Source organism: Pogona vitticeps, chromosome 5 (assembly GCF_051106095.1).
Source record: "Pogona vitticeps strain Pit_001003342236 chromosome 5, PviZW2.1, whole genome shotgun sequence".
NCBI lineage: Eukaryota > Metazoa > Chordata > Lepidosauria > Squamata > Agamidae > Pogona > Pogona vitticeps.
The window spans coordinates 96929315-96945633 of NC_135787.1; the positions used below are offsets into that span (position 1 = coordinate 96929315).

A 16319-nucleotide genomic window follows, 5' to 3' on the forward strand; every position below is an offset into this window, starting at 1 on the left:
TTTTTAAATTATTTCTTTAGATTATTCTCACTTATGCTTTAAATATCTCTATCTAGCATTCAAATGTACACAGTTGTGAAAAGCAGAGAGCAAAATATTTACATTGGAAAAGGAGTAGGAGGGCAGGTGGATCAGGGAATAAGTATGCTGAGAGAAAATTGATGGAACTATTTTCAGACCTATGCAAGCAGAAGGACAGTTAATCTTCATTTTTTTGCCATGCACATGGTTAATGCAATTCATTTCAGTTGGAAATCGTGTGTCATATTAAATCTCTCTAGACTTTCATTTGCTGTTGTGGAGGGTTGATTGATACAGCTTTGTTAGGAGAACAGACAACAAAAGGATTCCTCTGGCTTCTAACTGAAAGAGTAGCTGTAGGGTGGCAGTTGAATGAGTTAATCCAAGATTTGGGGGGGGGGGAGCCATCAGCAGTCAGATTTGAAAAGCCAATGTGTAAAAGCTGGTGAGTTGGGCTTAAATTGCTTGCCCATGACTCAATTGATACTGTACTGTTACAGTCTGTACTATACTACTACAATCATAAATTCTTTCACATATATATTTCAGCTAATCCTCCCGGTCTTTGGGGTTTTTTTCCTAGCACATTTTAAACCAGAACATTCCAGAGCTACAGTCATGTGAAAAAAAAGTAAATCCTTTTTTAATTCTGTGGTTTTATGTATCAAGACTAGAGATACATTTTAGAATTCAGGTGAATAGTTATCCAACCTATGAACAAATGACACTATCTATCTATCTATCTATCTATCTATCTATCTATCTATCTATCTATCTATCTATCTATCTATCTATCTATCTATCTATCTATCTATCTATCTATCTAATTTTGCATAATTAAAAATATTATTTAAAGCTAAAAACAATAAGTATACAAACGCTAGAAAAGTTCAAACAAATACCACTGTAAGAAATGGCAAATAAAATCAACGTTAAAAACACATTTAAAAGAAACAGAACACAACAATCCATTTAAAAACCCCACTTAGGCAGCCAGTCACTGAGGGAAAGCTTGCCTGAAGAGAAAGGTCTTCTGCTTGCAGAAGGACAGCAAAGATGAAGCCAGCCTAGTCTCCTATAGGACAAAGTTCCAAAGTCTTGGAGCAGCAACAGAGAAGACCCCCTTCCAGGTAACCACCAAACTCACCTGTGAATAAAGTGTATCTTCCAACCTCCCTTGTTCCTTCTTTGAGCTTATGATTTGCTGTACATTGTTCCAGTGTCAACCATCCGGGCACACATGCATAGCTGAATATAGGGTTTTAATGCCATTCCCTTGTGAGCATCTTAAAAGGCTCAGCAAGCAAAGTCATTTGCCTAGATGCCAGACATTCATTCCCTTGTATGTGTCACATGCTGTGTAACACACTCACTTCAAAACTATCCTCTAATTTTTCAGTCCCGCTATGCGGGGCTCCACCTCTCGCACGCGTGACTTCACCATTTGTGCTTCCATGACTCCCCCCCCCCCCGTGCACAGGGTTTCATTGCAAACTGAACCTAACGCAATCGCTGCACAGAGGAGGAAGAGAGCTGCGCATAGAGTGGCAGAGACTCACACATGCACACACCCATCTTAGAAGGAACCTTGCTCACTTCATTTCTGGTGACACTGAGTGAGAGGCATTGCAACAGTACCATGCTGCCTTTTAATCATGCCATCATAGTATTAGGGAAAGTGTACAGTGAGCAAAACAGACCATCAGGCCAAAACCTAGAACTGGGATCTCAAACTGTGTACCCAGTATATCAGGCAAAACTCACAAAAAAAGAGAAAAAAAAACTTGTGGCACCTTAAAGACTGTTATATTCTAATGTGAGTTTTCATGGACAAGTCCACTTTTTCAAACACATGGAGTAAAATGCAGAGTTCACAAATAAAACCTTCATGCCAGCTTTAAGAGTCACTGGTGCAAGGTGTCACATGTGCAGCAATTTATGGAAAACTGTTGTTCACAGCAGTTCACTGCAAAACAAAGGTATACATCCGTGCTTGCCAAAAAAGAAACCTAAACAGTTTGCAAAGTCAACTACTCTAAAGATCTTTGATCTAGAAAATGGTTCAGATCACAAAATAGCTGTACAATGTGTTATTTCCTGCAACCTGATAACTGATTCAGAACCAACACAATTATTTAAAAACAGCATATGTTAAAAGTGACAAAGATAACACCATCAAGGAAGAAGAGACATAAGCAGCAGTGGACTGCCCAAGGTTTAGATGGACTAAAGGTTCTCTTTAGAAAACAGTAATAGTTTAAAAGATTATTATACTGACTTTTATATATGTTTTGGCCAGAATATAGGAGGCAGCTGCTGGCAGGCTTGGGAGGTTGGGAATTCAATAGTTATTCATTTATATCACATAATTTAGAATGAGATCAATCTATCGAATTGTTGGATTCGCAGTTGTTTTCCTACCCATAGTCAACAAGGGTTTATCATTCTCTGAGTATCAGTTCCATTAGGCCAGCGGTATAATGGTTCTATACAATTTTTTAATTCTGGATAGGAGGATGATATGTTCTTCAACCTACTCCGAGTGCTCTTTTGTGTTTTATAAATACACTGGGAATATTAACGTTGGTAATTGGCATCAATGCACTCACTCATAATATTTCACCACATGAAGGTTCTTGTGTTTTGCATGATAGAGTATTGGATCCTTTCAGTCTGGTCTTTTCAATACAATTGGAGAAAATAATTCCCACTAAAGAATTCCAAACTACTGTTCCATTTTCTATTATCCAGACCATTCTTAAAATTTTGCAAGCACAATCTCTTGGAATATGTTTAAAGGCAGGTATTTGGTGTTTATGTGACACACAAAGGTACAAATTTTTACCTGTAGATTGGTCTGGATGATGCACCTTAGGATATTTATGTTCCAGTGGCACTCGCCCAAAAGCACCTCATACCATTTATTACTCCACTTGGTCTAGTTATCATAAAACATGGAGAGCTGTTTCTCTCTTGGAATGGGATACAGGAACCTTGGTAAGTCATAGTTTATTTCCCATGGCTGCAGTTGCAGGAAATTATAAAGATCTACACAAATTTGCTGAGTATATTTACAATACCTAATTGGCCTTGGAACGACTGACAAATTTAACAGCTGACACTTAATTGCACATGCAATCTGTAATCCTTTCTTTGAAGGATGTGATATTACAAAATAGATTAGCATTAGCTTTATTATTAATGGTCCAAGGGGGTACTTGTGTTTTTATTAATCAAACTTGTTGCATGGCCCTCTCGATTGTTAAGTACTTGTTAGTTTGTCAGGTATTTGTTAAGTGTTTCTGAAGTCTGAATCAGTAGTTCTTATCAACGCTGCAGATAGTACAGTAAAGATGCTAACCAAAACCAGTTTGGTCACATTTTTCCTTTGTTTTTCCTTTTGTTCATCTCCTGGCTTTGGAATGTACCTTATTAATACGAGAATTAATAAGTATCAGTGCTTTTCTTTGTTTGGGGTTCCTCTCGTCCTTAGCGTGTTTAGCTTCTTAATAAAATTGGGTTGTACCTATTCACTGGCTTCATTCTTGATCTCCCACTAGAGATTAAGACGCAATAATAAATTATTCGGGGTAACAACCTGGATATTTAAGAAATCACCTGACCCCTTACTTGCTTGTTTGGACACTGCTCTCATTGGGAAACAGTGCCTCATATTTTAGAATCACTGACTGATAGTTCAGAGTTAGCACTTCTTTTGGAATTTCTCAGTATAAATTGGATAATATTGACACTGCTGGATTTTAGCAACTGTTGAAAAATCTCTTGTTCAAAAAAGCCTTCTCAGAAGTGTAGGGTTTTTTCCCCTTAATATCATCTTCCGATCATCATTTATAAGTTTTATATTTTTATAGTATTTTATTATTTTATTCTTTCATGATTGTACAGTACTTAAAATGTTTGATGTGATTCAAGAATATTGGTTAGTGAATAAATAAGATGAGGCAAAATTCTTGGCAGAGTTGTCAAGCCAAAGGCCTGTAGGATTCCCTCTCCCAGTCCATTCTCAGTGAAGAGGGTTAGTTGTAGAAAGCAGTTGTTATACAATTGATTCACCGTGTCTGAATCTCTAGTGGAGTTTCGTATTTTTCAACCTCAAAAATCCAACATCCTTCCCCCTCCCCAATTCCCACCAAGCTTTAGGAATTACTTCAAGTGATGCCTAAGGTCATTACATCACCTGATGAGTCCCAATTGAGAATCCATAGACTTTTCCACTTCATTACATCTCAAGAGGACATGCAGACAACATGATTCCCCCCTCTTTCCTGGCCCACTGCTTTTTGTCATGTTATCACTAATAGCAAGATCTGAATACCTTGAAACCTTATACAGTACACCTGAATAAGTAAACGTGTAATCAAATATAAGAAGTTTAATGAGTGATCCTAAACAATAATAAAAGAACAACTGCAAAAAAAGAGAAAAATAAACAAGTTATATTGGCAGCACGTGTCTGATGCATATATGGTGCAGTGTGGATGAGAGAGATCCACTGGAGGTAGCGGAAGAAAGAGTAAACGTATCCAGAGAGTGAACCGGTGTTTGGGGAAAACAAACTGGGAACACTGGGTGGAACGTCACAGGGATATTGGCCACATTTTGGTTAGCTTTGCTAGAATCTGATAATATTTATTTAGGTTTTAGCTTCTTTTGTTAACATTTGATTGCTAGTAGCCACGTAGGTTTCAACCAAATTGTTGGTCTTTGTGCAGTGCAGGCTGATCATCATGTGAGCAAACACTTTTTTTATGCAAATGTTCGGAATTATACTGAGGCCCATTATGAGAGATTAACTCATTGCAAATGCTGTGCCTGGCAAATATAGCCTTGGCATGACAATGCTTGAAAGCATGTTTTGTAGTCATATCACTTCAAAGTAGCAAGTGTAGTAAATGACAGTAAGTAGAAACCAGATTCAGGCACATCTGTTGCCAGTACTTGCCAGACCTTGCTGGGTGCTTACTAGATTACCACGACTTCTTCTCTAATATTGTCTTTGGTACTTTACTACAGGTGTACCATTTCAGACCATATGTCCAATTAAATTAACCAAACTGGGCTGATTCAATTTGCCCATCATTTCCAACTTAATCCTTTTCATCACCTCTGGCTATATAAGCATCTGTCTTTTAAAGACTACACAATTTTGTCAGAAGAAACTCTGCAAGAGGGATGATTGGTCTTCTCCTAGAGGGTAGAATACTGTACAGCAAAAGTGATGAGTAAATGGACCCCACAATCCTTCCTTGTTTGCTGGGGTGAGTTACAAATCCAACAATATATACAAATCAAAGTTCATATGTACCTATGCACTGTATGGCTATCTCGTGTGCTTTCTTTACACATAAGAGGCCACCACTGAACCACCAAGGGAACCAATGGTTGATGCTTCCCTTCAGAAAGAGGCAGTACAAGCACAAGCAGCAGTAACAATTCAGCACATGCTGCCAACACCCTCAAGACCATAACGGCAGAATTGGCTGCTTACTTATATCAACCATAAAGACTACATATGTACAGAAATTATAAATGAAGTAAATTGTAACAGTTCTCATACAGGAAGACAGGACTTTTTAATAACCCAAAAACCAAACCAGGCCTAAAAAGCAGATGTTTATGACCTTGTTACGAAAAATGTTACATATAATGCCCTCATGTTTCAGCTGCCTGCCTTAACTTTTTTAAAATAGATTTAAAAAACTGCTAGGATAAAATTTGTCCCAACAAATCTGCTGCATTTTCCCACTGCAGTACTTTTCTGTCCCCCGCAAAATACATTAGGATAAAAAAGTCCATTGTGTTTTCTAGTCAAAGTATGACATGGAGAAACTGATGTGAGCACTCAGAAAGAAAGCAACAATTCCAACCACCACAACAGAAAGTAGAAGACAATTATAATCTGAAATCCCACCACTTGCATTCAACAACCTACTTTTTACTTAAATCGTGAAGGATCCTGTTCATGCAGACAATAATATTCAATGAGTGGCTTTGCAGCCAAGGAGTTAAGACTCTCTGAAAGAGTCAGAATTCATTGCATAATACATCCATCAGTATCCCAGTGCTGTGTCTTTTTGCACATATATGGCCTCACATTACTGCAGTTACACATGAGGGTCAGCTGGCAGGAGACGTCAGCCTCCAATTTCAAAGCAGGGATAGAGGGGAAATACATCTAACCATAGTCATTTCTGAATTCAGCTTTCTGAAGTCTAGAAGGGCAATGAAATGAGGAAGCTTTGAAAAGATTATTTCAGAGTTAATTACAGAAAAAATCACCCTCTATCTAAAGATGGATATTATACTACCTGTTGAAAGCTTCTCAAAATCTGGGAGTGTTCTCTCAGTTTATTTCTCAAACATCACAAAGCATTCCTCAAACACAAACATTGTTGAGAAGCATCCTCTGAAAAGCTTCCAGGTACATACGTAGATGTACTTATGATATGAGTCATCCAAGAGTAGAAACAACAGAATTTTTTCACTAGCTTAGAACTGCCAGAAGGTTTGCTAATTAGAGACCTAACATACATTGGCACCATTGAACAGAGACAGACATCTATCCCCCACTTCTGTAGCTACTGCTTATGAACCAAAGCAGTGGATAAGAAAACTGGAAGTTAGTGTATCACATATGGGAAAATTTCATTGCAAGACCCATCAAAGTGACAAAGGATGACTGATACAAAGTCCCTCATTTGGCACATTTTCCTCAGTAGACACTATTTTATTGTTGGATTGGGAAATTGTTCCATGACACTATTAACACTAAGTCTTCTTGGAAATAAATTTTAAAAAACAGCTATTTTGCTTCAGAATGTATGTTTCCTTATTTGGGAAACTCAAAATCAGTGTTTTAGGGCTCTGAACTGGAAACAACTAACAACAGCACTATTTTTAGACTCAGGATCATTGTAGCTTGCAGATTGGCAAAAAAGAAAGGCTCTCAGGCTTCCGATATTAAAATATTCATGCACAAACACTACTGTAGACATGGGACATTTTCATATCTTGCAATATGTTTAAATTCCCATGGCATCAGAAATTACCTCCAGAAGACCTGGAGGCCCCTTCTCAGCTGTTGCCCCCCAACTTTGGAACGCCCTCCCTATAGAGATCTTCCTGGCTCCAACACTTTTGGCTTTTCGGCACTAGGCAAAGACCTTTCTGTTTAGCCAGAATTTTAATTACATAGTATTCTTTAGCTGGCAATATGAGCAGCAGGATTTATTTATATTAATGTTTTAATGATTATTTTTAATATAGGATATTATTATAATATTGCCTATTTTAAATGTTTTTAAAGTTTTAATATTGTTGTACGCTGCTCAGAGATGTGGCAAATAAATAAATAAATAAATAAATAAATAAATAAATAAATAAATAAATAAATAAATAAATAAATAAATAAATAAATAAATAAATAAATAAATAAATAAATAAATAAATAAATAAATAAATAAATAAATAAATAAATAAATAAATAAATAAATAGGACAGCCGGTGCATTAGCAGGAGGCTTCCCAAAGCCATTGCAAGTATGCTTGTACATCCTCTAGGTAACAGTATACAACCAACCAAACATTCATTTCCAGAAAGGACCAGGTGGGCCAAGAACTGTGATAAGGACCAAATCTAGCATTAAAGTCTTCGAGATTGAACAGTGGCACTCTCACCAGGAGTTTTAATAGTAGCTGCCAGATCGTCATAGAATTTGTCTTTGACTTCTGTTGTGGACGACAGTGTTGGTGCATATGCACTAATTAGGGTGACCTATCTCGCTGATGAGTGGAGCTGCAGAGACAGGATTCTTTCACTCCCCACAGTAGGTGGAACAATGGATCTCAGCAGAGTATTTCTAGCCACAAATCCAACACCATATTTCCTGGTCTCATTCAATGGTTTTCCCTGCAAGAAGAATGAGAATTTTTTTTCTTTGACAGAACCCAAGTCTGGCAATCTCATCGCTTGCAGGGTAATAATGTCCATCTGCAGCCTATTCAGTTCCATGTCAATGACAGCTGTCTTGTGTGTGTCGCCTTTTCCCCCGCAGGCCATCAGAAAAGCCAGGGGTCATTGTCTGAACATTCCAGGTGTCCAACTTTAGGGCAGAAGTTTTCTTATGATTGTTGCATGGTGCAGGATTATCAATCTGTTTGTTGGCTTTCACCCTAAACCACACGCACCCCGTGAGGTTAACAAACCATGGTGAGTTAGCACCTTACTGGCTGGGGATTGCCCAGCTTTAGGCAGGTGGTAGCTACCTAGTGAGGTGCAATGACCTCTCCCACCACCGGAAGCAGCCCCTGGCATCATGCTCTATGCCAATCGAGCAAAGACTTATAACCAATAACTGCTACTTCCCGTGTTATTTCAATGCTGTATGTGAAGCTGGAGTGTCCTCTCCAGAGCATGAAGCCTGGGTAAAATAATATGGAGGACAGGGTGTTAGCCAAGCAACAAATCCTCCCTCTCCACATCGCTGAAGTAGTCCAATGGAAAGGCAAGAGCCAATACAACTGGTTGCAGTGACATCGCAGGAGTTGCCAGAACGACACAAACTGCCTCCGGGACACCGGCTCTGGATTTTGCCTCGAGGTTTACTCCTGAAGCCTTTTCCATCAGTGGATACAGCCACAAGGGAGTGGAGGTTTGAAATTGGAATTTTCCTTCTTCTAGATGGGCTGCCTTCCAAAGCTAACAAGCCCCACCTACCCGGGAGTCAACCTTGAGTGCTTGAGAAATCATTCCTTAGACACCATTCATTGCAGCTAGTAGCAGGGTATTGGTTTGTGTGTGTTTTAAAATGAGGGGGGGGAGTGTGGTTCCTTGATTCTCTAAATACAGCCAAAGTATTCAGTTACTGATTGAAGTGATCAGTATAGGTGATTCCTTTGAACCCCTTTTGACTCTGCATTGTGAATCATTGGGAGTACAGCAGGTAATCCTAATAGGTGTTACTTTGTGGGTGTTTGGTGAGCAATACTGGCCTTTGTAATGCAATTGACTATTTCTGTTTTCTAGCCCTGTGAAGAGTTAGAAGCTGAAGCTTCCTCACTAAATGTACATCATCTCACTATTTGTGTTACAGTTTTGTGGAAGAAGGGATCATAATGGATGAATGTTATGTTAATTTTCGATTGTAAAACTAGATAACTGCTTTGATAGCTGAATGTAGATGCCTACCTGCCAAACTAACTATTATAGTGTCTTAATCCTTCTGCCTTTTGGTGTGGGGATGGGAACAATAAGTTGTTCCTTCAGTACTTTGCTCTGCTTATGATTTCTGGACTGTCTGGCTTTTAAAGAACTAAAGGAGCATGCCTACATAACATATACTGTACTTTCCATTCATAACAAGGAGCATGCCTACATAACATATGGTGCCTCGCTAGACAGTTACCCCGCATGACAGGTTTTTCGCTAGACATTGACTTTTTGCGATCGCTATAGCAATTCGCAAGACAGTGATTCACGTGGGGGAATTTCACTGGATAATGTTTGGTCCCTGCTTCGCAAACCGATTTTCGATAGACGACGATTTTGACAGCTCCCTCCACGCTCGCAAAATGGGTGTTTTCGGGACCTAAGCTTCGCAAGACAGTTATTTAAACTGCTGATCAGCGGTTCGCAAAGCGGCTTTCCTATGGCCGATCTTTGCTAGACAACAACAATTCTTCCCCATTGGAGCGCATTAAACAGGTTTCAGTGCATTCCAATAGGGAACTGCTTTTCGCTAGACAATGATTTCGCTAAACAGCTATTTCAGTGGAACGGATTATCATCATCTAGCGAGGCACCACTGTACTGTACTTTCCATTCATAAAAGCTTTGCCTTTCTAACTTTTTCTATATTGCATTAATCCTCACTAAATCAATTTTTTCTTTCAGTTTCTAAGACCCACCTATCTGCAACCAAGAGGTAACACTTGACACTGCAATTCATTTAGGTAATATTCACAGAAAGAAGAAAACAATAAAGATGGAAGTACTGATGATGAGGGTTATTGAATACATGGAGGGGGGGGCAAGGATTCTGTGTTTCAGTAGAAAAGGATTGCTGCAGAGGCATTAGAGCGAGAGGACAGGCTGGTTAATTTGGCTTTAGAAGGGCAGAACAGCATGAAAAGTATTGCAGCTGAGTTCCTTAACATTATGCATACCGTTGGACAAAGGATCAATAAACTAATATTTGAAGTTGCTAAAGGTATGTGTGATTGCAACCATGAATCCTCTGAGGGAAATTTAAAAGGCACTGTTCCTGATAACGGAGCCAGACATGAAGAAATTCCTAATACAAGCATTGGTCAGTAATTCAGGGGAGGAAAAAAGGGGTTTTCCAGTTGTCACTGGAAAGGGCTCAGAGGAAGAAAATTCTCTTGAAAGTGCTAAGAGTGGCTTCTTAAGGGGAGGTCAGAGACTGAACAAGAAGGCAAGAGTGGTTAGCAAAACAAAGGAAGACCCTGACATTGTTCTTAATCAGGAGAGTCAGCACCAGCCAGACTCTAGGGTGCCACAAAGCCCCCCTACACAGTACACCACAGAAAAGATCGAGAAAGCCAATCTCCATGACTTCATAGAGATAGCAAGTTAAACTCATTTGTTAAAACTCTGGATGCATTCAGAAAGGGTAGCTGATTATCTTTGGAGGGAAAGGGAGAAAGGACAACCTCTGCTCTCAATTCCAATGTAAGCTATTGTTTGAACCTATGGTTGCCAGGTATTCTATTTATTGATATATCAGAGCGGCGTCCTGTCAATGTCAAACCAATTAACCATGTTGTAAGAATTGAGAAATACAGGTAAGGACAAATCTGAAGAAGTTAAGATTGAAGCACTTCTAAAAATAACAGTTAAGGAAAAGTCATTTAATTTGAATACCTGATTTTTTCTCATTGGGGCAGCTTTGTGCATGAGTGTAAGAAAATATTAACTCAGTCTGCAAGTACAAACAACACGTTGATCCTTCTATTCCACCTTTACAACTACAAGTCCTGTCGAATGTCATCTTCCCACCATGACATTTCTTTTGGTTAAAGACAGAGCTGGATTTGCTTCTGTCCCAAGTGCAGAGCAGTCCTGATCTTAGACTGCTCTTGTTTTCAATGTCACTCGCCTCCAGGGCAGCTATGTCTAGACTGTCAAGGAAGATGGGAAGAATAGGCTATACATGAATAGTGGAACAGAAGATTGAAGTGCTTGAGGCAAAATTTGAACAGAGCTATGGTCCTCTGGGGAGAAAATCCACCAGCGGGATGAAGACCAACATGCTTCGAAACTTTGCTCCAAATTTGTGAGGAGGCTGGACAACCAGACCAGCAGCATGCCTATCCTGCTGATGAGTTCTGTTGATGCTATTGATGGTAAACGGTGGCTGATGTTAAAGCAGTATTTCCCTTAATTTTTTAGGTCTGCAGTAGAGAGATTCTAAAGGGCAAATCTTTTTTAAAAAAAAAACAGGAGAAATCCCAGTCCTGGACAGCAGAGGCTCAGAATTTGCTAGTCCAATCTGCAAGCAGAAGTGCAGGATACAGTTGCAAAAATGGTGGGAGATGCATATTTGGAAGGAGAAAGTACTGCACCATTTTGAAAACTGGTTACCAAATTGGTTCATTCTCTCTGATGAATGAAATGCTCATCTGCCAAATGTTTCTTTCCTCAGAGGAACCAGCAGCCGAGTACATCCAGATGGGGAAGTGTCACCTTTAAACCGGGAGCAGCGACCATCAAGCGGTACAGTTAATAGAGTGGAGAATAAGCCAGTGTTAGCACTAAACAGAACATTGAAATTAATTAATTCATGATGCCAACTTTCCCTTTTCCATCTTTTGCAGATAGTAGCCCAAAGTTGCTGGAAATGGTCCCATAACAATCCTTAGGAAGTCCCAACTAACACCCTTAAGTATGCCGCAGGCACTCTTATGGGAAGGTATCCATCACGGGCGTTTATTATAAGAAGCCTTTAACGAATGTCCATTTTCACACTGAATTGATTGCCTAACCAGATGCTTTCTCCTCCCTCCCCCCCCCTTTCTACAGTGCAGGATCTGAGGCAAAAGATAGAGACTTTGTTCAAGTATTTTATTAAACGTTAATTAGTGCTAATTGAAATCCTTATACATCGCACTTTATCAAAGTCCAATATTTAGGAGTTCAGAATAGCACGCATAGAGCAATCACTGTGTATTTAGTAACTGAGGGCTCTATTTTGCCATCATATTACGTATAGGAGAATTTATCGCAATCTGTACCATACAAAAATATTTTTCATGAAGAGAGCCTGGTTTAAGGTACAGAAGGGCACAGTTGCCCTTGGTGAGTGGTCCAATTAAGCAGGGAAGAGTTGATGAGAAATCCAATGTAGGCATGACTTGTAATCATTTTTATATGTTGGTTTGGTGTAATATGTGTTATCTCAATTATTACTCGCCAGGTACAGGTTTTAAGTAGCATTGTCCTGAGCATTAGACAGCCCAATTTTGTTTTCTTGAACATGCTATTAGCAAAGCAAATGTAGTAATCAGTACTGGCTTTCCTATAGCCCTCACCACCTTGCTGATAGAGTCATGGACAGATAGATAGGGCAACATCGAAATGCTGGTGTCACGAACCCAGTTCCCCTGTTTGTTTCTCTCCACAACCCAGGTTCACTTCAAGGTGTGACATTTAATTTTCAACTCTTTCCGCTGCCACCAGAGGAGTCACTCCTCATTACATCAAATATGATTATTAAATCAGTGTTATTCAATCAAACAAAGTTTATTAAAGTGTTCATAAGTAAATCATATAAAGTAAATCATGGATGGTCTTATTTCATTTAATCAATCAATTGTGCTTTAGTAATAGTTATATTTGCTTATGCAGAATCATGTTAATACATTTATTCATTTCTTTTTTTAGTCATTTCTTTCCCTGTCTCTCTATTACTCTTCACTAACACAAGACTGGTCCTAACTGCCTAATTTCTTCTCTTTAACTGAGGTCCCTGCTTCATCCCTGACTGAAGTCCTCTCTAACTCTAACTCATATCTCCAATTGCCCATTAACTGTCATCCCTTCTTCTTAAATATCCTTCGTTCCGCCTCTTCTGTTCACCCATTGGTTGATCTGTCAAGGTTCTATTGTGATGGACAGGAGTGGTTCCTGACCTGTCCGTCACAGTTGGAAGCCATAAGTCATCTGCACACTATGCACTGCTGGGGTTTCTCACCATTTGGTGGGGGGGGCTGAAATTAACCGGCACATGAAATGTACACTTTAGCATTTTATACTTATCACAAGTATACACTCATATAGCAATGTTGGGAAGTTCAAAGTGTTATATGTGTAGCCAAAGACAGCATCAGTGCTGATGGGCACTGTACCCAATCTCATCGGGTGCAAAGTCAGCATTTTCCATTGACTTCTAAATACTGTAGTTGTATCTGCATTTGAAATTTTACAGGGACAGTGCCTGTAGTGGTAACTGGTAAATCAGTGCATGGCCCTTAAGAACAGATACAGAACATCATTAGAGTTATATGGTTAAGTGTTAAGTTTAAGGTGAGCAGAGTTCCTGCAGGAGTTAAAGTTACAGACAACCATTCTGTTAACTTTTTCTTCCAAACCATTTTCTTTTTGGGAATCATAGCTTCTTGGAACTTCCAAGTTCGTCAGAAGGGATATGGCACTTCACCTTTTCTTTCCTCCTGCTGGCATTAGTTGTCACTGACAGTGTACCAAAGAGACATATGCATGCTCCCAGTACAAGACTGGTTTTTAAATTTGCAAATCTTATTTTTTTTATTATTATCACAAAGTTTGGGATTTGATGGCTGTTATAAAAGATCAGCAATTAGTGGTTTTTAAAACAGTAATTCCATGATGCCAAAAATTAAAAAAAACAAACGGCAGTCACCTACATTGTTTCTGGGTAAGGACATGGCTGGAGAATGGCATAAGAAGCTAGTAGGTGCTGGTCTTGCGGTGTCTCGTCCTCCAAATTACACTTTTTTTTTACATTAGTAACACATCAAGGTCACTTGCAGACCTGAACAGTTACCCCCTGTTTCCAGCTGATATACACAAAATTTGCCAGTTTGTTGCCCACACCCCAAATACCGTGGTGTCTTAAATGCTTTTATTCAGGAATTGTTATGATCGGCTCCTTCTGCAACACATCGGCCTTCGACTGTCAACCTCTCTATACAGTGGACCCTCCACGTACGCACAGCTCGACATGCGTATTTTTCGAGGTACGGACTTCTCCAGCTGCAAGATTTCCAATCGATTTGTGGCCGGAGAATCGACCTACGGACCGGAAGGGGGAGGCAGGGAAAGCGCCAAATTTGAATTTGGCACTTTCCCCGCCTCCCCCTTCCAGTCCGTAGGTTGCCAATCGTGCTTTTGGATGCCTTCCAGGGCTTCTCTGCTGCCATGGGAGGCATCTTGGAGGGGGGACCTTCAAGATGCCTCTCATGGTGGCGGAGAAGCCCTGGAAGGCGTCCAGAGGTCCGCCTGACCACCGATCGTGCCCCCGGAGCTTCTCCGGAGGCATGATCAGCCACGAGGGGGACCTCCACAGACCTTCCCCGCTGCCATGGGATGCCTCTCAGAGGTCCCCCGCCCTCACAGGCTTTCCCAGGGTGGACCGGGCCTACCAGGGGAGTAGACCAGGCCTACTGAGGGAAGCCCTCCCCTGGAAAGCCCGGTCTACCAGGCTTTCCCAGGCAGTAGACCGGGCCTACTGGGGGAAGCCCTCCCCTGGTAGGCCCGGTCCACCCTGGGAAAGCCTGTGTTGGCAGCAGCGAGGGACCTCGAAGAGGCCTCCGGCAGTGGTGGGGAAGCCCTCGGAGGCCTCAGGCAGTGGCGATGGCAGTGGCGGGGGACCCCTGGAAGGCTTTGGATAGGTAAGGTGTTCTTTATTTTAATTTTTTGTGGGGGTGGTGGGCCAGTTACGGATTACAGAGTTTTCAATGCATTCCTATGGGAAATGGACCCTCAATCTATGGACTTTTCGACCTGCGCCCACCGTTCCAATATGGATTAATTCCATAGGTTGAGGGTCCACTGTATTACATTTTCACTGCTAAGCAATAAAAAATGAAACATTGTATCCCTTGCTGTTATTAGGTGGTTTAGGAGTACTAAACCCTATATATACTTATGTGTCAAAAGGCATTACCCCCAAGGCTTTTATTTCCTTTGATGGTTATTTGAAATAGCAGGCCCAAATTCACAGAGATGGGTTTTTTGGAGCAGTCACCAGCCCCAAACACTGCTGGACACCATGATAGAGGTATGTAACCTCAGGCTTCTAATGGGAGCCACACACCTAGGAAGAACCAAACAGCGTTTTCTCAGCTGTCAAGGAGAATGACAAGTTCCGGGTGCCCACGGACCCCAGGACAAATTAGGTCAAAATTTATGCAACAGCGGTTTTATCAGGCAATGATTGTTTGTAGAGGCACCTACTCACAGGAGCACCAGCCCCCGTTTTTTAAAAAAACTACATGAGATGTGGATGCTCAGAGGAAGACCAAATCCAGAACAAAATTTCCCACTAGGTAAGTTTGGACTGCCTGATTTTCAAGGTGAACACAGCAGGGTTTGGGTAAGAAATAAAGCTATAGTAGACTAAACTATAACTTCTAACACTGCTTCCATCTCCAATCATATTACAGCAGGGGTCCCCAACCCTCAGTCCACGGCCCTGTAGAGGGGTGTGGCCCTGGCAGGACCGGGCCTCGGAGACAGATCTACCGCCCCCTGGATGCACTCCTCCACCCGTGAGTGCACCCCTGCACATGTGTACGAGCGTCCCCCCGTGAGCATGCCCCACCTACCCATGTGCATGCCCCCACATGAACATGAGAGTGTGCAACCCACCCACCTGTAACCCCGGGGGTGCCCCAAACCTCTGTGCACCGACTCTGCCCCCCCAACCGGTCTGCAGTTGGGTAAAGGTTGGGGGGGTCATTGCATTACAGGAATGGGGTCTGGGGACAGGCAGCATGTTTTGTGGAAAAAGGCAGCTAAAGCAGTTGAGGAGAAGGCAGAAGAGGAATCACAACTCTCTCTGGGGGAAGGTTAATATATGTTCAGGCATTTATATTAAGAAGTGATATGAAGTACAGAATGATTAATGCAAAACAGTCCAACATGCATTTTCCCCCATGCATATAAACAGGAACCAGTCGGGAAGGGGAGGAAGCAACGGACACAACAGGTCCCACCACTGTGTCAGGGGTCACTCCACGGGGAGACCTTACAGAGGAAATCTATGAAGGAGTCATCTG

General features: G+C 41.0%; 1 protein-coding gene and 1 long non-coding RNA gene across 3 annotated transcripts in view; one reads left to right on the top strand and one right to left on the bottom strand.

Moving 5' to 3' along the window:
• The window catches only part of TSPAN9 (tetraspanin 9), a 310585-nt gene that overhangs the window by 284014 nt on the left and 10252 nt on the right, over positions 1-16319 (bottom strand). The gene's annotated exons all lie outside the window — the stretch shown is intronic.
• Positions 3419-16319, top strand: part of LOC144589467 (uncharacterized) — a 212239-nt gene continuing 199338 nt past the window's right edge. Inside the window, exon 1 of the long non-coding RNA XR_013545589.1 lies at positions 3419-3472. This is a non-coding gene — a long non-coding RNA (uncharacterized LOC144589467). The remainder of the gene's footprint in view (positions 3473-16319) is intronic.